The 27,067-nt window shown below is 42.3% G+C and overlaps 2 protein-coding genes and 1 long non-coding RNA gene across 9 annotated transcripts in view; 1 reads left to right on the top strand and 2 right to left on the bottom strand.

Moving 5' to 3' along the window:
- Nucleotides 1–27,067, bottom strand: part of LOC143370306 (uncharacterized) — a 458,422-nt gene that overhangs the window by 94,931 nt on the left and 336,424 nt on the right. The gene's annotated exons all lie outside the window — the stretch shown is intronic.
- Wge (BAH domain and coiled-coil containing protein winged eye) overlaps nucleotides 1–27,067 on the top strand; it is a 258,190-nt gene that overhangs the window by 36,396 nt on the left and 194,727 nt on the right. The window contains exon 1 of one of the 7 annotated variants that reach the window (XM_076814742.1): nucleotides 24,051–24,106. The exons of the other annotated variants lie outside the window; for them this stretch is intronic. The gene's annotated coding sequence lies outside the window, so the exon portion shown is untranslated. Of the gene's footprint in view, nucleotides 1–24,050; nucleotides 24,107–27,067 lie in introns of those variants that run through there. 7 annotated transcript variants of the gene reach the window in all.
- The window catches only part of Sturkopf (lipid droplet associated hydrolase sturkopf), an 87,197-nt gene that overhangs the window by 51,987 nt on the left and 8,143 nt on the right, over nucleotides 1–27,067 (bottom strand). The window lies entirely within an intron of this gene.

Below are 27,067 nucleotides of genomic sequence, written 5' to 3'. Positions count from 1 at the left end.
AGGCACCCGATAGAAAATTCTTCAATGAAACCATTCACATAGAATTCCATATCACACCCTTCATCGCCGATTTACATCCCTACACCATACTTCACTCGTCAAAATGAACATTCATTAGTCTCGCACGCAACAAACCAATCTTAATGACAAAATTTCCCTTTAAAACCCCCCAAAATTGAATTTTGGAAACTAGAGCTCAGATGATGGTCGCAAGAGTCGTGTCTGTAACGAGTCCAGGTTGGAATTAGCCGCCTCGATTCCACGCGCTTCCACCCGCGACATGAGCGTTCGCGTGCAAAAGAGCACGTAGGTAGGGCGTAGGGTATGCGGGCGGCCGCCAGTTAAACTTGCGCGCTGCAACCGTTCGCATCGCGTGGCCCTGGATAAGTATAATCTTCTGGCAATGGGCTAGCATAAGAACACGACACATGTGTGCCGCTGACAGTCTGCCTCCTTGGCTCAGCGAAGGATGCTCTTACCCGTAAAGGGGAGATTGAGTGATAGAAGTGAGACGGATGGCGAACCGTGGGGATAAAGGTTCGCCAGCGAGCAAACGAGCCATGCGAGCAGAAGAAGAGGACTGTTGGAGGATACGAGCAATGAAGGGATGATAGTGATCGAGAATGAGCTACGATCGGGTTATAATAAGCAGAGTGAAACGAGAAAGTCGCGTGAACGAGGATCAGAGTGGAGCGAAGAAAGGAGGAATGTGGGTAGCTGGCGGTGAAGGCAAATGTTGCTACTCTCTGTGTCACTTGAATTTGTGGACGACAAAATTTGTGGCGCGGGAAGGGAAACGGGAGCTATTACGAAATTTTTAACGCAACTTTGGATAATTATTTGCATAGTTTTTGAATACTCTTTAATCTGATCTTCGTGTTTATTCCATGTCTTTTCATTCAGACCGATTGCAGATCACGCTGCTGTCACTTTCACGGTGGATTATTAACACTATTTCTACCACGACCGGTCAAATGACCGTTTTTTAAATTTTGATTCGAATTTCCTATAGGTATACAACGTAATTGAATCGACTTTAAACTTCACGGCTTTTCCTCGAATTTACGTATGTACATGGTATACTTCTGAATAAAAGAAACTGTATTTTTATACTGTCAAATTGGTTATTATCTTCAGTCTATATTAAACAAATATAAGTCGTGCTAAAGACCGGTCATTTGACCGGTCGCAGTAGGAATAGGTATACGTGAAGTGTCGGTAGGAATAGTGTTAAGGTGCCAGTCCGTGATGAGATTTTACTTGAAACTTTTCTATCATGAGACAAAAATCTCTGCACCAATTAAATGTAAATAACAGAAAGGAAATTTTGAAAATATATCATGACACTTGTCCTATGAGAGTCTAACAAGGCAACATCCCGAACCCGGAAATTCGAAAAATTATGAAACTTTGTGAATATGTAGGGAATTTCCTCCTGATTACAACGCAGTTTTTGTTTGCTGCCCAAATGCACTCTAAGGGGGTGTAATTGACCCCTGAAAATCCGGTGATTTTCCGATTTTTGTGTTATGACTCATGAACTGTAAAATATTTTTTTTAGCAAATGATAGATCTAATTAAAAGAAGTAACTTTTATCTTGAAACTTTTTTTCTATCTCTTACAGTTCGCGATTTATAACGCAAAATCTCGAAAATAGTAGAATTTTCAGGGGTTAATTTTACCCCCTTCGAGTGAATTTGGGCAGCAAATAAAAATTACGTTTATAATCAGGAGGAAATCCCCTGCATATTCCCAAAGTTTCAGAATTTTTTTAATTTTCGGGTTCGCGATCTTCCATTGTAATTAGTTTCATGAAACTAATGACAAAATAATTAAGAAGTAATAAAATAATGAAATAACTGCCTCGCGAGATTAAAGTCACATGTGAGACCCGATATTTTTGTCTCTGAGGCACGGCCCGGCACCGTTTCTACGGTAAAAGGAACGAAGATCATATTGGGAAGTACTGTAAGAGCGCCATCTACTAAAGTAAGCTCTGTAATCGGGTGAATCGCGTTAGAGGACTGGTGTCACACAAGCATTGAAACAGTGCAATAATATTTTTATCATTAAATAGTCTGTTAAATTTTACAAAATCGATCATCAAACAGTCGAAATTCCCAATACTGCCAATTACACGTGACAGCTAACCCGATTAGACTGCTTTAATTTTTGCCACCAGATTGCGTAGCCGAAATAAGAAAATGTCAAAAGAGACCTTTCACACGTCACGGCGGCCGTTCGCCGTCTATGCGGCGACGGCACGTGTGAAAGGTCTCTGTATGATCTTCGTTCCTTTTACCGTATAAACGGTGCCGTGCCATGGATGTGTGAAACAGGCCTCATGGATCTGCACCTTTAGAAATCCCTCAAGTGAAACATATTCACGTTAATGAGGCCTTAACAAGTACCCAAACAATTTCGTACAAAATATCGCAGTGGCGCTTTCCTCCTCGCAACAGATCACAAATACGATTCCTACACTGAATCGCGGAGGGATTCGTACCGACCCTTGCAACAGCGCTCCGCGAGCAAACCAATACCGCAGCCTGCACACCGCAACACCACAATCGGAACCCCGACTATCCTACTTACTCACGAAAGTACCTGAACTCCGAAACAAGAACTCACACGACAAACCTGTTCGCCTGAGTTCCTTCCCGTGCATTTCCCCGTCGAAACTCGCCCCTGCAGCCGTGCCCGCATGTTATGGAGCACCCCGTAGGACAAAGCGAAGGAAAGGAACGAGGCTGATAGAGAGCCAGCTTGGAAGAAAGACGAGAGAGAGAGAGGCGGTACGTGACCGAGTAAGATAAAGCGTCCCAGAAGGGTGCGAGATACGACGTGAGCGCTGGGGAGAGAGAATCCGCGGCGAGCGTGTATGGGTGACATGTGGGCCCGCGCGCGGCTGCGTGGGTGCGTGACTGCGTGCACGGTGTGCACTGCACACGGAGCACCGGCGAGATTCTTCGGTCACCCGTTTTCTTTCGGCGTAGGAGGGCTCGGATCCAAGCGCCTCCCACACTGTACACACGGCGGCGCTGCTCGTGTGCGAGACGGGCGCGCACGCTGCGTGCGTGAAACGCAAGCTTCTCCCTCTCGCTCCGACTCCTTTTTGCTCCTCCGCTCTCTGCCGTCACTCTTTCGTCCACCGCCTCGCGTTTTTTTTCTTTTTTTTATTAACCACGACGAGCTACGCTCCCTCTCTGTTTTCCTCCCTACTCCTTCGATTCTTTCTCTCCCGCCTTTTTCCACCCTCCCCTTCGCACACGAACGCGGAGCGCGCGTGTACACGTGCGTCCGTGCACGGCGGGGGGAGGACCCGATATCACGTTGTGGTATCTATACTTTTGTTGCATGCCTCCGCTATCTCCGTCCCCCCTCCTTCCCCTCCCTACTCTTTTCCTTGTTGCCGCTTTTTTTTTTTGTCGTCCCACCTACCTCGCCGCGGCGCGCGAGACGGTGGGAGCGAGACGCGGCGCTCTTGCTCGTCCCGTCTCTCTCCCCTGCTCGAGGAGCGCATCGTGGCGGCTCGGTGCGCAAAACCGACGGGCGATACTTATCGTTTTATTCGTTCTCGTCCGCGGGCGCGTCCTTAGGACCGGGGGGAGAAACACGTTTGCGGCGGAAGCAGCGGATGTTTGATGAAAACGAAATGGATTCTTGTCGCCGATCACTCGAGGGGTGGACGTTCCTCGGAGGGAGGGGGAGGGGGGCGGTATTCGCGCTTCCTCGGGATCGTTAATTTCGTTTGATGGACGATTCTTGGCAAGTTCTGCGCACTTTTCTTTCGGCGCCTGTTGGCGGCCACTGTCAACTGTCTTGCAGTTCTGGAGGACTTTTGCTCGACGATTCTCACGAGTCTTTCGCTCACTTCTGCGTGTACGAATTTTGAAATGGTGGAGTGCTGCTGCAGTCTATAGAATCGCAAATAAGAGAAACTGTGTTGTACAGAAGTGAGACGGAAGTGTGGCAAAATGTATAGAAAATTCATTTCAGTTAATCGATGGCATAGCTTCCGCGGAGAAATTTTAGTATTCTTTCTTGCATGGAGACGGATAGTATTTCTGTATATATGAGTTTGTTCTTTTTTCAAGCTGTAGAAAGGAGTCTGTCGTGAAATTTAGGAATACACTCCTAAACGTAAGTAGTTTAGGAACAAGCGAAACGATGTAAATTATGCAACAATGCGTGAATGATACACTTCTTAATTTTTATAAAATTAACTCAAATTCATTCCGATATGATTCAAATTCAATTTGAGTTCTTTAACGACTATATTTTTCCACGGCGTAAAATGCGAAATCGCCGATACAACGTGCGTCAACGATTGAAGAAGTAAAATAGCAAATTCAATTTCCCTTGGATTAATGGCGACTGTTACTTTAAGCAAGTTGCGTAGATACGTGGACTAAAATTGATCTCGCGTGCCGCGATGGCGAGAGTCGGATTATAAGGGTGGCAAAGTTTTCGAAGTGCGAGCTTTATTGGATTACCAAAGTGTCAGGGCGACGTTATAGACGATGCAACTTGGCCTCGTACGTTTGGTTTCCTCCTAAATCCTGTACTGCTGCAATAGAACACTATTCTGAGCTCCTTTGGAACGTCCCCTGTGTAGCGCGTTAAAAAAGGTTGTGAAACTCCTGTGCCTTCTCTTTTATCAATTGTTTCTACGACACCCTTAACTCTTTGTACTAAAAGTACCTATTCCTCTCAGGCACACCGAAGTTGAAATCGATGGTGTACATTGGCATCGTTAAACTTTGCAAAATTGGAAGAACTCGTGATCCACAGAATCAAACGAATTATTCACTATACCATACTTTTGTGCATTCGAAACTTGTGTACCTACTTATTAAAGTGCAACATTTAGCAGGATTTCTTGTCGATTGACCAGGTAATAAGTTTGCGTGCAGAGGGTTAATTGCTTTACGTAATTTGCTCGTGGAACAGACACATTATTCTTTTCAGCTGGTACTATTTCGATCGTGTTGTGACGTAGGTTAGGTACACTCTGTTTACAAGTTCCACAACTCCCTTTTTATGCATACCCTTTAATCATAATCAGGTTTTCATATCTGTAGAGCTTCATGAAACTATATAACTATATAACTATATAACTATATAACTATATAACTATATAACTATATAACTATATAACTATATAACTATATAACTATATAACTATATAACTATATAACTATATAACTATATCACTATATAACTATACAACTATACAACTATACAACTATATAACTATATAAAAGTTTTAAATTTTAGTAAATTTTACTTATATATATTAAACGAAGCATATCGAAGAATTTTTATATTTACATTGAGGCGCTACTATTAGAAGTATGTTGGTAAAATTTTATGGAAATTTTATACCACATCTCTACTCTGATTATGAAACATTCAGTAAGCTGCATACAGGCCATACAAAATTAGTAGGTACCTAAAATTATTATGACTTCTCATCTCAAACACGTACTTTGAATTTGAATTTATTTATTACTAATTCTGTGATTCTCGTGCCACTTGCCTGTGCCTACCAAACATATTGCCACGTTTCCTCTAAAATACCTAATCCTCCATTCACCAAAATAAGTATGATAACAAAGAAAGAACGAGTCGTGAGAATGAGTGGATTAGTAGTATCAGAAAGTCTTTATAGTATCGTCCTATTTCGCATTGTGACCTCGCAATTAGTAGGAAACTACGTAATATCCTCTTCCCTCCGTATGCGCAAAATACTTAAATTTCCCGCAGCTTCCCATTGCTTCAGCATATAGTATTACGCTTACTCCGGGAGATACCTCGCAGCAACATGAAATATAACACGAAAATAGGGTAGAGACCGAGAATGCTATAAAAATGGTACCTACGCGATCTTCTGCGGCGTCACGGACGCGTCGAGTGAGACGTACCAAATCGCTGGCATAATTCCACGTCCCTTTTCCATACGTGGACCGTGCGTGAAATTCGATGATAAATTATTCGCGAGTGCGGGGTGGCTGTCGGGCAGGGTCGAATCCCTGGAAAGGTAATATTCTGCTCCCGGAAGCGAGTCTTCCGGTTCCGCTGGCCGAACCCGTTGCCTTTTAATTCCCTTATCTCGGTGTCCGTTCCTCTTTGAATTTAGCTGTTTAACAGAGCGACGGTCCGTGATCCACGGGTGAAACGAAAACGCCGGTACGCGGGTCGCCATTGTCCCCCTCCTCCCGAGCTTTCTGGCGCGTCGTTGCACGTGCAAATGTAAATGTGACCTCTACGAGACGGGCCCGATCTGCATCGTTACGACCGCTTCCTCCGAGGATTTCGCGATCTCTCGGACACGTTGCTGATACGCGCGACAGTTTTTACAAATACGCGCCAGGTAACGAATCTTTTCCCTCCGACAGGCATGCAGATCCAGTTGCAGATTGTTATTCGGGCTTGCGAAAGGTACAGGGAGGAAGCGTTTCAAATAGAAGTCGATAGGACAGCAAAGATTCGTTTCAATTTTTTCTACTTCGTTGTGATACTCATTGAAGTTCAGTCTGTTTATCGAGGCACCTACTTATTATAGTTTGGGGCCGTCCTTAAATTACGTAAGGGTAGATCTGCAGTTGCAGATTGTTATTCGGGCTTGCGAAAGGTACAGGGAGGAAGCGTTTCAAATAGAAGTCGATAGGACAGCAAAGATTCGTTAAAATTTTTTCTACTTCGTTGTGGTACTCATTGAAGTTCAGTCTGTTTATCGAGGCACCTACTTATTATAGTTTGGGGCCGTCCTTAAATTACGTAAGGGTAGTTCTGGCGATTTTCCGGGGAGGGGGTGGATTATTTTTAGTTGACGATTCTTAGCACTTATTTATTTTAATATTCTATTAATAATGTAATAGTGATTTGTCAAAAATGAAAGGAAAAGACGCTGGTTACCCAGATGCAAGCACAACCATCACACTAAATAAGATAAATATATAATATAAATAAGATAATATATAAATATATTAAATATCTTTAAGTATATTTAATATATGTATTAAGAAGTTTCTTATTTAACTATAAAATTTACATATCTCTACTTATTAGTCAATACACCGAATTAGTTACACTTGCATATGGTTTTATCTTTTTCCCTGTATCTACTTATACTCGCGAGTTATCGCGTTTCAAAGTTAACTGTGGCATATTACCGCGAGTTACCCTATACGAAGTAACCAGACGTGAATCACAGAAGCTCCTCGTGTGAAAAGGGCCTAACGCTGGATAGCAGCGACACTATCCCAGCGATCGATGGCCGATCTAGCTGTTGGCAAGTGATCGTCACGCTCTGACGACGGCTAGTGTGACCGTTTTCATAAGAGGGGCGCTCGTCTTTTATCGCGCGGCGAACACTGGAATTTCGTGTATGATTCCTCGGTCTGATAGTGTGTATCGTAACGGTGATACGGACAGATACGTGTCGACAGATAATAATTGTCAGCGCAGCCCAGACTCTGTTATCATCGAGCGCGGAGGGGACATACCGTGGCGCATACTTTCAATAAAATTTTTTATCCCCTCTTTGGTTACGAGAATGAAGATTCTTTAGTGAGAAACTGTTTGTCTAATAACAGTGCGAAGGGAGCAATGAGATCAAACTGGGAAATCTCTTCTAAATGGTAATAGATACAGGAAAGGATTAAGAAACGGCGAAACAATAACTGAAAATTGACAGAACGTTTGACTAATTGACTAACACAGAGAAAATGGGAAGCTACGTTGCCCATGGCTTCTTATCGAGAAATTTGCCTTAGGTTCATTCACAGATTCTTGCTCATCGAAATTACTTATATGCAACTAGTGTTCCTGATTTCTCAATATTTTTTATTTCTCGAGAAATCAGAAATGAGATCATATTTCTTGAGAATTCTCGAGAAATTGAAAAAAATATTGCAAAAATTATATTTTTGGAATAATGTTGATAATATTTATCAAAAACACAAGAAAACTTTAACTAAACGATTATCCCTGTCTAATTTATACAAAACTTGTGCAAATGAAAAAATAGATATTAAATATAATTGGTAAATTTATTTATTTAATACAAAATCTTTACAAAGCAAAACATTACTTTTTGGTTTTAAATTAACTAGTAATACATTCATTTACGAAAATAAATGAGATTTATAATATTTTTCCTAGACTTAAGTTTCTTGAGAAATTATAGTATTTCTCGAGAAATAAGAAATAAGCAATTATAAAATTTCTCGAGAAATTCTCGAGAAAGCATTCTCGAGAAGGAACACTACTTGCAACGTCCTATACACCTATCTAAATAATTCTTTCGTATCTGAGCATCTTTGCTCCCACTAACGTACTTTAGTTTGATACACAGAGTACAAGAATTTTAGTAACATCACTCCCCTAAATTACTTAAATAATGACAAAAGTTGAGTCTAGAGAAATTGATACCGACGAGCACCATCGTCTGTAGTGAGACTGTAATCGATTCTCATTTCTCTGCTAAGTACCAGAAATTGGAGCCGAGCACAATGTACGTAACGCCAGAAAAGATTGGAGAATTCGGTGGAGGGATCAGCGAATTTCGTATCCCTGTTGGATACTCTCCCAGCAATTATACCGCCTGTTCTCAAAGTATAATGCAGCGGAGCTAGGAATGAAATACAAACCCTGCGGAGTTCATCAATTAACGAGGCTGACTAGTCTCCTATAAGGCGTCATCGATCCCCCGTTCAGGGACAAATTTTTTGTTCGTCCCGATAAATACTAGCCGTTCGGGCGACCAAAGGGCCGAGTCCTTTCGAAGCGACACTAACGAACGTTTGTAGACTACTAACGAAGGTAGAAAGGGGCCTAATCGACGAGATCTTTACTGCTCTCCGCGTCGCGTCGCATCGGCTGCCCCTCGTGTACAGGCCAAACCGCGCGCCACTCGTTACTGGGTTGTTTGAGAATGCGCCGAAAGATCGGCCAAGTCCACCATTTGTCCACGTCGCGGGGTGCAATGGTTCTATAAATTTTCTTAAAAAATCATCACCCCCCCGATGGAGCGCCCTTCCCTGTCTCTTTGGAAAAATAGAGGGAGGAACAGAAAAGGGTGGGGATGTTCGTGTGACCCAGTTCGGGTGGCCAGAATGAAATCGATCTGCACGCGCCTATTTTCGCGGTATGCAGAATGCAGATTGTAAATATTTCATGCCCGTCTGCCATTAACTTCCGCGGCAGATGCACGAGTTACACGAGCAGTATTTTTTTACGTGTCGCGCAGGTTTGCGCGGGTTGTATAATCATGAATTTCAATGGGGATCGTTCGTGCCCGCGTTGCTCGATTCCTCGGAACCAATTGCGTTATTCCTATCCGCGCAGCCTTCCTGGAAAAGGCATCGGCTAGCTTAATTACCATGGGTGTTGCCGGCGTACCTTGGTTTCTTCGATATTCTTTTGCAATTCGACGACGCGGCGATCCTTTAGTTCCTTCGTGCGACTTTTGATTGATTACTTGCGTTAAATGCAGCTAGTTACGTCGCAGGTGGAATCGCTAATTCTGTTTCACGTTAGTATAAACCTCGGCTAATATACTTTTAACGAGTACCATCTACTAAATAAATGCTTGGACAAGTTTTGGTAGAAGAATGAATAAGCTTGGACCGAATTTCACGCGAAGTTAGTTTAATCGTTAGAAATTGTAATAAGATCGCAGAGATGTCCGAAAAAATATTCAACTATTGTAATTACATTCACATAAAATAAATATTGTATTAGGGCGAATGTGTTTGTGATAACAATACTTTTTCAAATAAACTGTGTGTAATTTCTTAATTAAATGCATCCTAATAAGAAGTATATTAATTTGGGTTCGTTCTAACTTGAATTGGAATCGGTAATTCTTTGTTTAATATCGATTAAACATATACCTAAAATATGTTACGTACGGGGTGGACAGTGGACAGATACTTTTGTAAGTAATTATAGGTTTCCACTGAAAGTAAGGGGAACTTTGCCATTGGCTTGTAAATAATTTTCCATAGCTACAAGAGCCTTTCTTACTGCATCGTCTGTTCTTTCAACCCTCGCTTGCAGCTAAAGAGTCGGCGGTCTCCTACAGCCTTGAGTTTTTCAAACTTGTTACAGGTCGTCGATATTATTTCTTAATTTCTGAAGTTTCCACTTTCATCGATCAAGACGATTTTCTATTCTCCTATTTGCCAATTCATTAAAAGCTGCCCCTTCTGAATCCTATACTCGAAGAAACAGCTCCACCAAGAAGACTACATAAAAACAGAGCATCCTAACTCCGTCATTTTCCTCAAACGAAATCCCCATTTTCGCCAGCCGGTGGCGAACGATTCTCTGCCTTTTTTGGATTGTCCAAAATCAACAACTGTCGTCACGCTTCACTGCGTTATCGTTGCACGTTCTGCGGCCGCAAATAACCAATTGTACGTTTATTTATTAACGACTAGGGCGATGCTTCAGTACCGGAGTCAATATAATAACGATGACTGCCACCCCGCGGCTGTTCCGTTACTCGAGTGTTCCAACGATCGCGCTACTGACATCTATAATCTGCTTATCAGCGAACGAGTATTCCAAGTTACGAGCATCTGCACTGTCGAATAGTGCGCGTATCCGAATAATGCGGTGTGGGCGGTATCGTGGCGAATAATTTGCGGATATTACAGGTATTTGTTTCATTGGCCCAATACGCGAATACCCATGCGATTCGTCAAACCGCATTTTCACTGCCCTTTCGAAGTCGACTCGCAACAAAGTATGATAGCTTCCCTCTTCGAATGATCGTTCGTTTGAGGAATTGAAATCGTGGCGAGCTTTTAATGGCTCGTAAACAGTAGAGGCTTGCAACTTTCTTTTCCAATTCACAATAATTATCTTGGGGTTGCGGAAAGGGTGAAGTTGGAAAACCGCCCACCAATCGTTTTAACGAGGGGATTTCTTCACCTACTTGTTTGCTTGATCCATGGCTTGGATGCGCAGATTGTAGCATCGTTTCTTAAAAGTAGCGATGACTTTGAACGCATCGCGAGCATTTTTGTTTGAACATTAAACATTCTTAACAGAGAAAGCGGTGTATGTACAATCTTGTAGATATTATTGAATACAAGTAGAACTAGATTTCAGTAGTAAGCAAAAGTTTTCTTGGAATGATGTTTGAAATAAAGTATTACTAATAGTACATAGGTCAATTGTTTGAGATTGAAATTGAACAGCGTGGAAGTTGAATATTATTAAAAACGATTGATCTATATTACGCAGGTTTTGCCCAGCAAACTTTTCTATGAATGACATCACTGTAGCACCCACGTATCTATAATTATCTTCCGTTTTGCATAATTAACGCATTCCTGGTATATTTAAATGCTCCCAATATCGGTGTAATTAATTAGATCTGTTACAATTCGTTCGTTCCGCTATTACTCTCGTGCATTGATAATTGCTCTTACTACATATTTATATCGTGTAGGTAGCGATTATTATTCTCAGTCGTTGAAGTTACGTAACTGAGGAAAATTTCACGCTTCTACGATTTTCTCATACTCGTTCTCAGTGTAACAGGCTTACCGTGCAACGTTCGCACTAGCTATTTTTGAAAAAATCTCAAACGCATTCCTCATTCACTTTCTGAATAAAATTTTCTTTCATTATGCCCGATGTATCAGCATTCAAAGGACTTGTTATCAATCATTTAAAACTGCTTGTTGGAATAATATATGCACTCTTTCGTCTAAGCGAGAAAAATAATTTGTTCCAAATTCTTTGATTAATTCCCACTCGAATAATTTCTTACCTCATTCTATATTTAAACAAACCCCTTTCGGAAAGTTCTAAATAATTTGTAATACTTTCATTCCACGCGCTCTATTACCAACGATCTTATCTAGGAGCTAATTATACCAGAAAGAAATTATTTCCAAACAATTCCTTAGCCGCTACTGTAAAATAACGTTACCCTCCTAAATTATGCTTATACAAACAGAAATTATGAAACGGTTCAGACGATTAATTATTCGAGGCATTACCTACCTTTAATTTCGCATTTCAAATAATTCCTACCCTGGTCTGATTAAAATTTCGTCGAAATCGTGCGCGTGGGTGCTTGTACATGCGCGTCTTCATTACAGCGGCTTAATTAATTGCGAGTTAATTCATGCGTTCGTTTTTCTTATATGTTAATGCCAGCGAAGGGTATCGCATCAACGGAACGAAACCTGAAAGCCATCGCGTAATGGGCCGTTTAAAAGATCGGATAATTTCCATGGACTCGATAAGAGCGTTCGATTAACAGCCCTGGATGGCGTGCTGGGAATAACCGCGAATCACTGTTATTACTAATTAGTATCGATTATTATTCTTGGCTGGCTGGGATCGCGCGGTATCGAGCGTCCTTTGATTTCACACTAGCCTCGCGGTTCGGTGTTTTTAATTTTGCACACGCTGCTCCGATATTGCGACCCAATTCGCGTCGATATTTGTGTACCACTTTTATGTAGATCGCTTCAGAAGTATAAATATACACTTGGGTAGGTACCGAGACGTAAGAACCAGCAGGATTCCGTCTGGCCCAACTTGAGCGCACGATTTAATCGCTCTTGAGATATTCAATTCTTCAGTGATCACACTATTTAAAGTTGCACGGTATATTTTATTAATATACTAGTATCAATAGTGGCTACTCTTGCTACCTTACTAATATAATAATAATGACTGCTATTAAAGTAGCTACTAATATACAAATAATCACTATTTCTACTAATACGTTAATAATAACTGCCAATTTAATATCGTTTGCACATTCAAGTGTAAAATCGAGTGCTCGTCGTGCTTGCCTGTGAGCGAGCACAAGGAGCTACTTTAAATAAAGATAGGTTTGAGAAGAGCGAAGAAGATCGCTGCAAGGGAAACAGTGAGAATCATGGACTACTACTAGTGATCACATAGGTAGATAAAGTATCATTACTTGGAGCGAATACCTGTATTTCTGAAAATGCACGTAGGCAGAACTAATCCATAGTAATTCCTATCACGTCTTAAATATTAGTTCCGAGGTCCCCAATTAGTCTCCGGCAACGCTAAAATTTCAAAACATTCCACACCGACTTTGCAATACCCATATCTAATTTTATTGCACGAAGAGGTATGGACTAACGACCTAAAGCGCAGAGTATCTTAAACAACGATCAGTTAGTGGCCTACATTTATTAAAACATTTCTGTTGCTTTTCGCGAGTGCTGTTGGCCAATGTGCGAGTTATTCGTACACCCGTAATTCTAAAATACCCTGTCGTTCTATTTGGCAGAAACCTCTTGCGACAGACTCCTAATCCGAATAGCTACGGGTATGGAAATTTAGATGTCGTTTATGCCATCCATAAGGAACGAGCATTCGGATAAGAATTCTGGGCTAACGATTTATTCGTCGGCCACGCAATTCACTTTCAAAACGTAGCACACGTCGCCGAATTCGCCGCTCGAGGATGGCGAATAATCTGTTGGTCCTGACGCGCTGCTAGGTGGCATAAAAGAAGTTAGAACCTGGCTTAGCTTGCGACAGAAATTCCACACCCAGGCCGGCAGGGTTTTTATTGCTTTGAAATAGCTTTTCGTGCGCTAATAGCGCAGCCGGTGCGGGGTTTTATCTTTTCGAACAGCTTTCCTAATGCCGAAAGCGGGCTGACTTTTTACATAACAGGTGGGAAGGGCTTTGATACGCGGATCTCGATTTTACCCGGCGAATCCATAAACCGCGGCTGGATGAGAATTTATAACGCAACCAAACGATTTATCGTTCGCGGCGGGAATATGGAATTTCTATACCAGTCCCCCCAAGATTACTTTTTCTTTCATAGATTACATATAGGAATTTTTCGGTATACATTTCCGAGTATACCGAACGGAATCCAACGAACTGCATAATATAATCTCCCTGGGATATAAAATCAAAACGAGCGTGGTGCAGTCGAGGTGGAAGCGAGTTTCCCGGTGAAAATAATTAAATTCGTGGAATAATTCTTTACGAGCCGAATTTCATTTCTGTGACCATCGATTTTCAGTCAATTCTGCCGGTGTTCGTTTAGATGAGAAAGGGAGCCTTCGATTCATTTCTCTATTCCTTTTATTGGTGATCTATCGAATGCAGAGCAACGAAGACAGTAAAGGCCATTTCACACGAGATATTTCCGTCATTTGTATTTTAGATATATTCACGTATTTTCCATCTGCATTAAACCACCGCTATATCTATCAACTTCATATCTACGCATCTAAGTTTGAAGCACCTTTTTCCTACATCGCCGCCCGTTACTTTAACGCTCTCCCATCTTTCATTCGCGAATTAAAATCTCACTCGTCATTTAAACAACACACAGCATAATTTACTTCTTCGTTCCGTGTTGTCTTAGTCCATGTTACTTTTACTTTTTATTTTACTTTTTACTTCACCTTTTGTACTTCGCTTTTCTAACTTCACTTTACTGTCTCTATTATTCTCACGTTTAGCGTTATGTTTTAAGATTACTTTTACTTTACTTTATTTTTAATATTTCTTATGTTTGCTCTCTCTAATTCAGTTTCACGGTTAGGCTTCCCAATAGTGTTACCAGTTACCACTGCAGCCTCGCCTTTACTCTTATTAACTATGCTAGCTGTAAATACTCAGTTTTGTCTCTTTTCGACTAATAAAGACGATTAATAATAATATATAATAATAAAAATATCCACGATGTGAGGCCTGTCTCGTGAAAATTTTCAAAACAATTAAGAAAGACAAAAATTCGAAAGCAAACATTTTGCAATTAGCCTGAACACAGCGAGATTCGAATTCGCGTTGAAGAAATTAAAACGGTTTCACGTCATCCGCTACTCCATATAATAGCGAACACCCCCTTGTAACACCGCCTCGTTTAGAAAGATCCCCACTTTTAACGCAATCAAGTCTGGCGAGGCTCGTCATACCCGCTCGCAGCCGAAGAAAAGTCTCCATCTCTACATCTGAAACCACCTCGCGCACCTTCATACTGTCCTCCACGCAGAAATGGCCCGACGCATCGCGCTGTTTTCGCGTCAGGGGCCCAGTTTCGCGGAACCGCCGGTCAGCCAGGCGGAAGCTACCGCTGCCACCGCGATTCGATTAATTACACGTTTTTATAATCATCCGAGTTACGATGACGTGCATGCCCGACGGCGTATATACGAGCACCTTCCTCCTCGTCGGCCAATTAAGCCGGAATGGCGCAACGGCGTGGAGTAACCTAGTTGCACCTTATCTCAGATCGGGCCCCATCGGTAACGTGGCGTGCGAAACGCGTGTATCTCGTTGACGCCATCTTTTTTTCCCCCCCTACCTGACCAACTTATCCGATCCATTCTCTCGTACAGCCGTTATTACGTGTCCCCCCGTTCATCCCTTTGATCGCTTTCCCTCTTGTTACTCCCGCTGCTTCTGCACCCTCATCGCTCCCGCTTGTTGTCCGGCCATCTACTTCCCTCGCGTCCTCGTGGTCGTTGCTTTCCCCGTTTTTCTTCGCTCGTTCCTCCCTCCAATCGTTCCGCCAATTTTGGAAGAAATGGACACAGGTGTTTTCGTACGAACTTAAGACTCCAAACTCAAAAGCTATGTACACGCTTCGCAGTACTATTATGTAACTTCTTTTAGATTTTTCCACTTTTCTAAAAGTTTACCATCTCGACACGTCCTTCCCAGATCGGTGTCCCGTTGTTCTTCATCCCGTCAACGTGCACGGCCACGAATTTCGGTGCAATTATTTCTCCAGGTCTTTAGACACAATCTGCCCCAAGTTGCGCCGTCTTTCATAACAGAGAGATTTCTTGAACGTGCGAAATTGCGCCCGAACCGCGTGAGAATCGAGTCGGGAAATGCCGAGAAACGCGCGAGAGATAGAACTGTAACCAGTGGTTGTCGGGACAGTTGACGTGGTCTCTCCCTGCAAAATTAACACCCGCGCCAAAATGACCTCCCCGAAGTTACCTGTCCCAAGTTCCAATAATCACGAGCAAAGGAAGTCGTTTTTATCGCCCGCTTCAACACCCGTATCTCGACTAAAAATTTTATTACGAGCACCGCGGTAGTAGCGGGTCGTGAATATCGCCGGTCGAAATTCATTTCGGAACCCCGAGCTCGCATTATCGATTGTTTAGGGGATCGATGCGTGCTCGCCGGGCGGCTTTCATCTCGCTGATTTCAACGAGCCGCGAACGTTGGTACATACGTCAAGTTTCTCGTCCAATGCATTATGCTATGGTCGTCGAGGTAAATTAAGGACGAGGATGACTGTTATGCTGTCGTCAATTATTCACCCACTTTTAATAATGCATACTGTGCCCCGAGCGCGCACCCTGCGTCTCCCCCTCTGCCACCAACACCTCGAGCGGTCGCGTATTACGTGACGGGTAAACGGTCGTTTTCAATCACAATTTAACGTTTGAAATGACGAGCCTTTTACCCTGACTACACGTTCGATGAATACTCCCATAACGATAAATATTCCGAGATAAATGTCAACGATATTTCTTAAATAACAGTTATTAACGGTAAACGCCTCTGTAAAAGGTAATGCTTACGGGAGATAAATAGATGATACTCGATTGTTTGTTACTAGACCGTTGTGCAGTTCATTTTCATTTATGGGTCACGATGGATTTCAGTGATCCTGCACAAGTCGCATTTGCGCCCCCAATTTGTGACCCAAAATGAGGCGTTTTTCCCCTCTTTTTGGTCCCACGATTTTGGAACTGAATTTTATGCGAAACGATACTTTATGACGAGACATCTAGCACGCGAAATTTTCAAGTTGAGGTGACAATTAGTTTCTGAGATATGGGAGATCGTAGAAGTCAAAATTCGTTAACGCGTCACGACGAATTTGAACTTAGATTTTCAAAAGTCACAAAAACAAATCGATATCAAGAATTGTACATGTCTGCGTAGTGGGTGCTTTTTTTAATATATCGTCCACCGTATCGAATCGGTCATTGTGAATTTTGAAAATTTAAGTTTAAATTCGTTGTTAGCAGTCAGCAAAACCCCTGGGAATAATTGTTTAAATTATCGGACTGACATAAAAATCCGTAGGTACATCGAAGCGTATGGGCTGACGCGTTAACGAATTTTCACTTCTTTGACCTCCCATATCTCAGAAACTAATTGTCACCTTAACTTGAAAATTTCCTGTGATCGATGTCTCATCGTAAGGTACCGTTTGGCATAAAATTCAGTTCCAAAATCGTGGGACTAAAAGGAGGAGATTTCTTGGGCCACTGTTTAGAGATCGTAATAAGAATGAAATGGAGGTGAATGGATGTGGGATGTATGTGTGTGATTTGGTTCTGTTATTTGGTAATACCTATTATGATTCGACGATTACTGTCGATGTAGTACCAATAAAGTATTAATATTTGACATTCTACACTTGGATATCGTATATATGTACTTTTGTCTGGAGGGTATTGGAATAACTGTCGAGGGGTGTGCATGAATTTTGGGTCACCGATTTGACTAAAATTTGGGGTGCACCTGAATTTGCATTCTTCTTTTTTCAAAGATTTTTCAAAGATTTTCTGGCAACTCTGCCCCGAATTTTCACTGACCTTTTCAACAACTGCGTAAGTTTTAGTAATCTGCAAATCTACTAAAGTAGGTTTAGTAATATGCATTTGATACATCTATATACATAGGATACGCTATCTATATGCAAAATTTAACGCAAATTGGAGACCTATTTAAACCTCGTGCACTTCCATCGCAAGCATATCTATAGTATACTTCATTTTCTGTCATTCCCTTTGTAGGGAATAACTATATATTTCCATGCAACTGAATTAACTGAAAATATGAAATAATTTTTTTTCAATCAGCAAAAATTTAATACTGGTACCTGTTTCTCCTGAAATATCGGTTTCCTAACTTCTAAACAACGTCATTTCGAAAGTTTTCAACTTCCAATACTTATCCTAGTACTAGACCTCTCCATACTCGTACTACACAATAATTTCCTCGAAGCTGTTTCTTCAGCATCCACACCCTGTCTTGAAAAGAAGCAACTATCAAAGTTGCTTAACTATATTCCACAATCCTGTCTTGAAATCTCAATTTATTCCCACTAATATGGGTGGATTGTCAATATCGTACCATTTAAGATATTTTGCAATATTAACTTGTGTTAAAATTAGTACCAAATACGAAATACCTATGTCGTAAAATATCTTAAGGGGTCTTTCCACTGTGACGCTCTGATAAAGTACCGCTGTTTGGAACTTTTTTTGTGTCTCAAAAGGAATGTGTTTACTAAATTACAGATTTTCTTATTTATTAATACGTGCTTTGAGAATACAAAATTATTTTTTCATACTTTTTTTTAATGCATGTTTGCGCCAAAATAAGTGGATGCGATATGCGCTGTAAAATAAAAGACGCCCCGACTGCGTGATGGATTTTAGAGGAACCGTGTGTCTGAAACAAAAACACCAAATAGATTTCTAAGCCGTATAACTGTCGCTATGGCAGGGACTAAGATTAATTAGATTGACGAAGAATTAACAAAATGGCGGACGTCCAAAGTTGAACTATCGAAATTAGCTAAATTTTTTAATCATTCTACTACGTAAAAGATGAGAAAAAAACAACGAAAACGTGTGATTCTAGTTTGAGTCATAGCGACAGTCATGCTGATTACAAACCTCCCTGATACCACAGCCCCAGATACATGGTTCCTCCAAAATCGACGACGCAGTCGGGGCGTCTCTTTTCTTACAGCGCATATTAAACCCCCTTATTTTGATGCAAGCAAGCATTAAAAAAATATGAAAAAATTTTGTTGTACTCCCAAAACATATATTAATAAATAGAAAAAACCTCAATTTAGTAAACACATTCTTCCTGTGACAAAAACAGTTCTAAACAGCGGTACTTTATCACGGGGTCACAGTGGATAGACCCTTCAAGTGACAGAGTATCGGCAACCATCTCTGTCTCTCTAAAATCTCTCTAAACACCACTCTTTACCATTCGCTGAGAAGAATACCCCTCAAGCAGCTACGTTCGTCCCAAAATCGTTCCCCTTCCTCTCCCCTCGAGCAAGTCCACGTGCAAGTTCAAAGTTGTCGAGCTAGAATGGCACAAGAACAACGTCCAATAATCCGAAGTGCAAACAGAGGTGACTGGCTGGGCCATTTTCGCGGAGGAAGCTGGAGCAGCTAATCTCGTCGCCGGCCCGGAAGGGTACTTATATTGATCGACTGAAAATACCACGATGTTCCGTGGCGAGTCGCCTCGCCGCCCGTTCCGAAGGTACAATAATCGCCGGTGGTGGGTTCCGCCGGGTCCCATGTCGCCGAGGACACGCGCACACGTACAGGCATGAACGTTTCTCGCACCTGTGCTTAACGTGCGATCTGATAAGGGCTAACCACCCCGTGGCGAGCGCGTCAGATAGGGTGGTAATGCGCGTGGCTGGATGCTCCTTTCAAGCCGCCCCTAAAGGCGCTTTTCCGTTTTGTCGACACGACACATGAACCACCGCGGCGTTCAGCAAGTTTCAGGGGTCACACACGCCTGAGCGGTTAAAAAAAAAATGGGTCGATCGATCCTGCAGTTCCTTTCCTTCAGAAACTATTAACCGGTGTCGATCGAATTCGTTTTCGTTCGAAGGTACGTGCACCGAAGCACTGTGCCCGGCTGGAAAGAAGTCGGTTGAAATGTCACAGGGGCAAGAAGGTGTTCTTCTCTCGCATTGGCTGCCGCTGGCCGCGTCCGTTTGCTTACTCTGAATTCGTCGACGTGTCGCGCCGGCCAATAGAGATATACAGTGTTGTCTCTGAAATTGCACGCGTTTTCAGATTCTCTATACGCGTGAAGCTATCCCCTCTTCTGTAGTCACCGCACAGTCGAAATACCGAGAATCAATTAATTTTCTTCGACTCAGCGACAGAATTTGGGTATCGCATATCAAAGAAAAACCCGAAGAAGCCGAACACCGAACGAAAAAACAACTGCGCGTCGCCCCATACCACTCGAGCGCTCGAGGAGGAATCAAAGCAACCCGAATAGGCTACTTACTCGTCTCTCAAATTGCGTGCGCCCGGCCCCGACGCTCGCGTGTATAGAGAGACAGAACTGTACTATTCGGACCTGATATTCGGACCCTGGAGTTTCTCGACGGACTTCTTTCCATCCGGGCACAGTACTTGCGAGTGACCTTTTGGGAGCAGCTTTGTGAAATGATAGGAGAAACGAGTTCACCCGTTTCAAATTTCGAATTTGCAGCTGCGAAATTGTAGACGTCGTTAACCATTTTGATTTTCGTTTGGGAGATTTCGTTCGAATTCAACTGTCACCTACAAATTACCTTTTTCGAGCCTGCCTGCTTGAAAGTTCAAGCTTCCCTTCGATTATTTAGTTTCCTGTCTGAAAACGCGAGACTATAACGATGCATGTGTATACATTCTTCACGTGTCAAAAGCGAGGAACGTTGAACGAATTTTCGCAAGTGGTTCCCCGTTACCTCTGCACGATAGCATTCATCAACGTAGGAAGTTATTTCAAGTTTCCGTGGAAATATGGAGAACGAGATTGCAGCAGCCAGATGTCAATGGAATTACACGAAACGAGATTTAAGTCGGCGGCCTGAAAATAACAGTGCATTACGAAGCGTGCACCGCGGAAGATTTATTTAAATGTGACCCGGTTTCGGGAATAGATAAACGTAAAAAGAAGAATGCACAGAGGTCTAACATTGGAAACGACAGACTGTCGTATCCAATTTGTTCCCTTCGAAACAGGTCGCATTCATTAAAAATAATAGCGTTCGGTGTGCGAGTTTTATGGTCGAGATAATTCTCTTTCCAATTTTTGGAGCAACGGCGGTCGTTGAAGCCACTTGGAACAGATATTCACCGAAGTAAAATTAAACCACGAGGGGACTTACAAATGTTTTAATACTTTTTTTTAATTCAGTTATTTCAAGTCGCATTAACCTGTAAGTTGAGTTATTAGCGACTCGATCTACAGTATTTTGTGACATTTCGCGTGGAAATTATGCGAAAGTATATATTAGTTAATCTATATCTGGATTTGGTCTGAGTGACGTTGTTGCAAACCAGCAGTTGGTGAAATATTGTTTTGCGTGGACGTTGCACCCGCAAAAGTTCGATGCAGAAACTTCCAATCTGAACGATTCTGCTCCGATACAGTTCCCCTAAATAGTAGGTACATTCTATGTTACCCTCTCGGTGTTTTGACCCTTCAAAGGCACGCGATACTTTCGCAGAAGCCAGGCTAATGTAAGTCACGTTTATGGAAACGTTATTTCTTTACCCTGCTCGTAGGGGGAGAGAAATATTCGCTGCAGTTCTTCAAAAAGATACACGCTGATGGTATGGGACGCTTCTGTAGCATGGATTTACAGAACACCAAGCCCAGGGATTAACGTCACCAATTTCTGTTTTATCGTTGAACGTGACTGTATTGTTTGCAATCGGGCCGTTTCGATTCACTGTAAATCGCGCAGCGCGTAAATCGAACTGGGACGCGGATTCGTACGATTCGTAACTGTGTAACGGTGTGGGCGAGGTATCAGAAAAATATTGCACGCTTCAAATCGATAGGTGACTTCGCGTAACGTTTCCAAAATATTCTATACCGTGGTTCCAAAGTGAAAGCTCTGTATGATATTTTAGCAAATTTAATCCCCGACCAAACGACCACAAAGGATGAAAATCGGTTGAGAATTCACCGACATAGGGAATTTTGTTCGCAAAAGTCACTTTGGGACCACTGTGCGCCGGCTTCTTTTTCAGGTGGCGTGTAAAGTGACGTATATATTTTTTAGAGTAGAAACACTATGAACCGCTAAATGTGTCCTTCGTCATCCGTCACAGAGCCTGCAGGTACTAATGTCCAAAAGGAATGCTGAACGCACCTCTGGATTTTTTATCCGTCGACAGGACTTTTATTATCCAACTCCGTGGATAATAATCGTGGAAATTGAAATGCGGTAGTGGGTGCATCAAGAATTCATGAAAAGTGTGACTATTAATAGGCGATTGCAAAATTGATGCAGAAGGACTTATTAATCAGGTTTAAAGGAGATTAATTTAATATATCAGGGCGGTTTCGCTTCGCGCAATATTCTTCAACTGATATTCTCTTTTCACGCACGAGAGATCCAGATAATGCGAATAACGAATATCGACATTGAAGAATGATTGTATGGAGATCGCGCTCGACAAATAATCGTACACAAAATATTCGTAAAAATTAGTAAGCATTCGATTCGATAGCATTGTCCACTTTTAGCGTTTTCCAGAAAAAAAAACGGATTTAAACATGCAATGGTACGTAAGATTCAGGGGAATACAATGAAGAAAAATGTTATTTTTCACAAATTTATCAAGTAAATAGGTGCGATTTGTAAATAGTGTAATACAAACACGAACAATATAACAAATATCCTTAAACGTACAAAATATTCACTATGTGGGTGCATAGATACGCTTATAGACTAAAGACTCTAAACAATAGAGTACACGTAGGCCTTTCTCTCTTAGATTTAATAGCACTCATTGCCGGACTAACACTTGGTCTAATAAGTTTGGGATGCACTTACAGCTTACGTTACAGTAGTATAGAGACGGCAATTCTATACTGCATTGCTAGGTAAGGTGAGGAACTGATCAGTCGCATTTGCCACCACTGCTAACGCCGACTCTCCCTGGTCTCCTAGTCCGGGCTCCCTCTTATTCTATGGGGGTTCCTGATCCCACAAAAATGGCCCACATCTAGCAAGCCTGAACCCAATCGACACTCGGCATTGTAACACGAAGAACTGACCCGTGTTCCTCCCCTCATCGAAGTCGCCGCTTCGGCTGCCATTAATCATCAGAACGGTGAATCCCTAGATAGAGTCGGGCGCGAGTGCACACGATCAGCACGAATAATTACAATCGCAAAAATAAGTAATCGCCCGTTGGTGAGCGTCGCGTTGATCAAGCACTTCCACGAAAGCGCGCATTATTTAACGGACCATCCCGTGGCCCGGCGCGCTGCTCGCGCATGCTGCCAACTAGACTCCACCAAAATCCTCGAAATAGATCGCCGTTTTTCTTCTGGTGCCCGTCGTTTTCGCGAGCACCGCCCAGAGGTGGTAGGAAAGCTCACCTTTTCGCGGTCGGTCCACGTTGGAACGGCCTCTTTGTTCCCTTTCGACGCGTAGGTACCTGGCCCGAACGGCGGGATGGCATTTTAGCAGGCGTCCTTCCTTTGGAAACGCTCCGCTCCTCCACGTTGCGATGGAAACTTTTGTGGCGTAGAAATATCGCATCGAAATTCCTGCATTTTCTGTCGAAGAAATTTCGAATCTTTATTGAACCTGACGCTGTTTCTTATTCGCGGTATATGGTGCCTATTGTGGGTCCATTTGTTTATTTGCTTGTTGGAAAATCATTTTCAGTATACGTGTGCAGGGGGTGAAGGGACAACGGACTGAATTTTTATGGTGGTGATCGATTCATTTTTAGAATGCTTTTGGAGTCTAGACTGATTTCACGTAATTTTAGATTGCTTAGAGTTTTTTTGTGTTTTATTCAATTATTAATTGAGGAGTTGAAATGGTAAACGATATAAGTGCCAAAGGGAACAAGCATTACTTTTTAGTAGAAAAAGATGATGAATAGGAAATTTCATGGTGCATACACGGTGGTAAACGCTGTAAGTGCTGGGATAATTTATTTTAGTTTCTAGAGCTGTTGCAAGATAGAGTTGTGAGAGCATAGCAACATCGCTGTGGTTGAAAATAAAATAGTGGAAATTTTCACTTTTACCATTTCAACTTATTATCGTTTCAACGAATTTTGTCACGATGATTTATTGTGTCACGATATATTGTCGTTAAGTGATAAAAATATTCATTGTTTTCGTGCACGATAACACTGTGTGAGCTTTTTAGAATTTTAATGTTTATAGTAAGATTTTAATGTGACTTATTTTTCTGTTTCAGGTAGGGTAACTTCTTTCGACTAAAAGCTCCTATAATAGAAGTAGCTTTGAATTTGGAAAAAGGAGTTCGTGGGAAAGGAATTATATGAAAAGGTAATTTAGTATATACTTTATTACCATTCAATTGGTAGGATGGAATCAAAGCGACTTATACTATTTCTTCAAATAGCCGTGCTTGCTTCATTATTAAACTTTCAAACTTTGATCCCACCAACTTTTGTGCATCAGTGTCATATCGATTCCATATCACCTGATAATTATAATACTTGATTGTGTCAGTTAAAAATTTTAATCGTCCTGTCGTCGACACAATATAAATTTTAAAAAGTGTAGATTAATGAAAAATAATACACTATCGGTGTACCCAGCATTACCCAGATCTCCAATGTGTGAGCTCAAATAGAAAGGAGCTCGAAAGTAGAGCTGTAATTTTTTGAGTATTCGAATACTCTTAATTATTCGAATATTCGAACCTCAAATTCTCTGGTACTCGAATATTCGAATCTCAAATTCTCTGGTATTCGAATACTCTTAATTATTCGAACATTCGAACCTCAAATTCTCTGGTATTCGAATATTCGAATCTCAAATTCTCTGGTATTCGAATATTCGAATCTCAAATTCTCTGGTATTCGAATATTCGAATCTCAAATTCTCTGGTATTCGAATATTCGAATCTCAAATTCTCTGGTATTCGAATATTCGAATCTCAAATTCTCTGGTACTCCTATAACACTCAAACACACTCTATTAGGATTCAATTATAACCTCCGCTTTTAATGTCCCAAGAAGTCACACAGAATCGAACGCGCCCTATCAAGTTTCGCTATTATTCGTAACATAATTAACCTCATCGCCAATAATAATATAAGGCGAGGGAAGGGAGGGTGGAATGAAAAGGCAGTCGACAACAATGTCTTTGGTTTGCGTTATTTTCAATGCCGTCGACGAAATCCCCAGGCGAATTCGCCTGTGAAATTCGAGTTGCTGTCACGTGGAAAATGGCAGAGGTAGGTTTCGCTAGTTTCGAAGAGGGCGCGCCGCGGGAGAGGCGCGTGGGACAGATAAAATTTTTAGTAAGAATTGCCGAAAGAGACGTTTGACGAGCAGTCGGCCTTCGCTGCCTGTTTCTCTCGCTTACTCCTTTCATCCTCCCCCTCGTTTCTTCTTTATTCCACCCAGGCACACTGCGCGCGTGCTCTTCCCTTCCCTCCTTTCCCCCTTCCACTTCCCCTCAACCTTTTCCTCCTACTACCTCCCTTCCTTTTCTCCTCTCCTGCTCTCTCTTTATCCGACAACGAACCAGCGCCTTTCCTTCTCTTATCACTCTCTCTCTCTCTCTGTTAGACTATACACGCGCCACTCTCCTCTTCCTCCCCGTATCTAATCCCGCGCCCTCTGCGCGTTCTCTTCTCCTCTTACAGACCGTAGGTATCCCGTCCTTGGCAAAAAAATTTGATAAAAAGTCGATTGGCGTAAAGAGTAATTTTAACTTCTCATTCCCTTATTCTCAACCTTCCCCGATTTTATTTTAGATACATACTTGGAATACTATTGTACATAACAGCGAATAGCTTACAGCAGTGAAATACTCCTACGAAGCAAAACTCAGTATACACTGCGCATATGAAATTGCCAGCTAGCTAACCAACCCACAAATTCTTCAATCGCGCGCAATTACCTCACAGTTACCTACCACATCGTCGTCCGAGTTGCTCGCAGATCACTTTGCTCCCCTAAAAAATGAGGACTCGCGCGAGGTAGCTCGTCCCCCCCAAACGAACGCGTTAAGTGTGATCTGAATGATTTAAACACCCCGAATGAACGTTGCCGGGAGATCCATCATCCCCTTTTTGCGTTCGAACGTCGCCTGAGCGGACCAGAAGACGGAAACTCTACTAAAGCCCGTTTCCAAAGCTTCTCGGCTAACCTCCCCTTCGCAAATTAGACGCACGCACCTGCGACGTCTGCATGCCAGACGGAAATATTTCCCAGATTTTGGCAGTGCACGAGTCGCCTGCCTACGCTGATACTCCGCGAACAGCGATATAGCGGCGAGATCAGACACGCTTGTAACACTCTAACCTTGTGCTTCGTTAACGAGCACACCTCCTGCAATTTATTCTCCCTTTCAGACGGGCTCGGACGTCGCGGCACCAGGAAGCACTGTCGCGCACGACTTTCGCAAACCAACCCCACCCCGTCGGCATATCAAAGAACCAGCCTGTTCTACGAAACGATCCTCCGTCGACTCTATCACGGGTTTCGATTCGTTGCCCTTTACAATGAACGCACCGATGATTTCATGTCCCATCGCTCCCTGGTTCGTAGTAAAAGCGTGAGTCCCCCTTCTGTTTCCCCCGGTTTCCCCGTTACCCCTGCCGAGTCTCACCTTCTCTTCGTGTTCCTTTCCTCGTTTCACAGACTGATGATATTCATTCTGCAAACCTGCTACTCGAGTCCACGCAGATTCCTCTGTTCCTGCCCCTGCGCCCCTCTCGTTCACGTAGTGTCTCGCCTTTCCACCCTTGAATGCCGCGTCCTCTTCCTCGTTTCACCTAAACTCACCAGTTTGCGCTCACTGAGGGCAGTGTACGAGGTTCCGGTCAGCGATTTGGTTGAAATTTTGTACGTTGTTAGCGCACGGCGCGGAGAATTCTGTGTTAAATGCAGTGAGCGCGTTATTCAAAATTTTCTGGGAAAATCGAGTTGAGAAGTTTGTGTCTTCTGGTGATAATGAAAGTGTGATTGAATTACTGTAGTGGCGTGCTCAATTGTAATTCATATGGCAGTTCGCTGGCGTCTAATGACTTTGGTGTATTTAGTTTTTTTGCTTCTTATCAAGCGATTATTAAATGCAGTAGAGCGTCAATTATTTCCGAGCTACTTGGGACCGAGGTGGTTCGGAAAATCGAAGTTTATAAGTATAGGAATTACACCTAAAATTATTTATTAAATACAAGAGTACTGCTGCTGTATTTTGAAAGGTGATTTATATTACGCAAAATATATGTGTACAATACATAGTTATTATAAACTTCCAACAAGTGATGA

This window comes from Andrena cerasifolii, chromosome 1 (assembly GCF_050908995.1).
Source record: "Andrena cerasifolii isolate SP2316 chromosome 1, iyAndCera1_principal, whole genome shotgun sequence".
Lineage (NCBI taxonomy): Eukaryota > Metazoa > Arthropoda > Insecta > Hymenoptera > Andrenidae > Andrena > Andrena cerasifolii.
The sequence above is the reverse complement of the archived record's forward strand: the minus strand, read 5'-3'. Positions and strand labels throughout refer to the sequence as shown.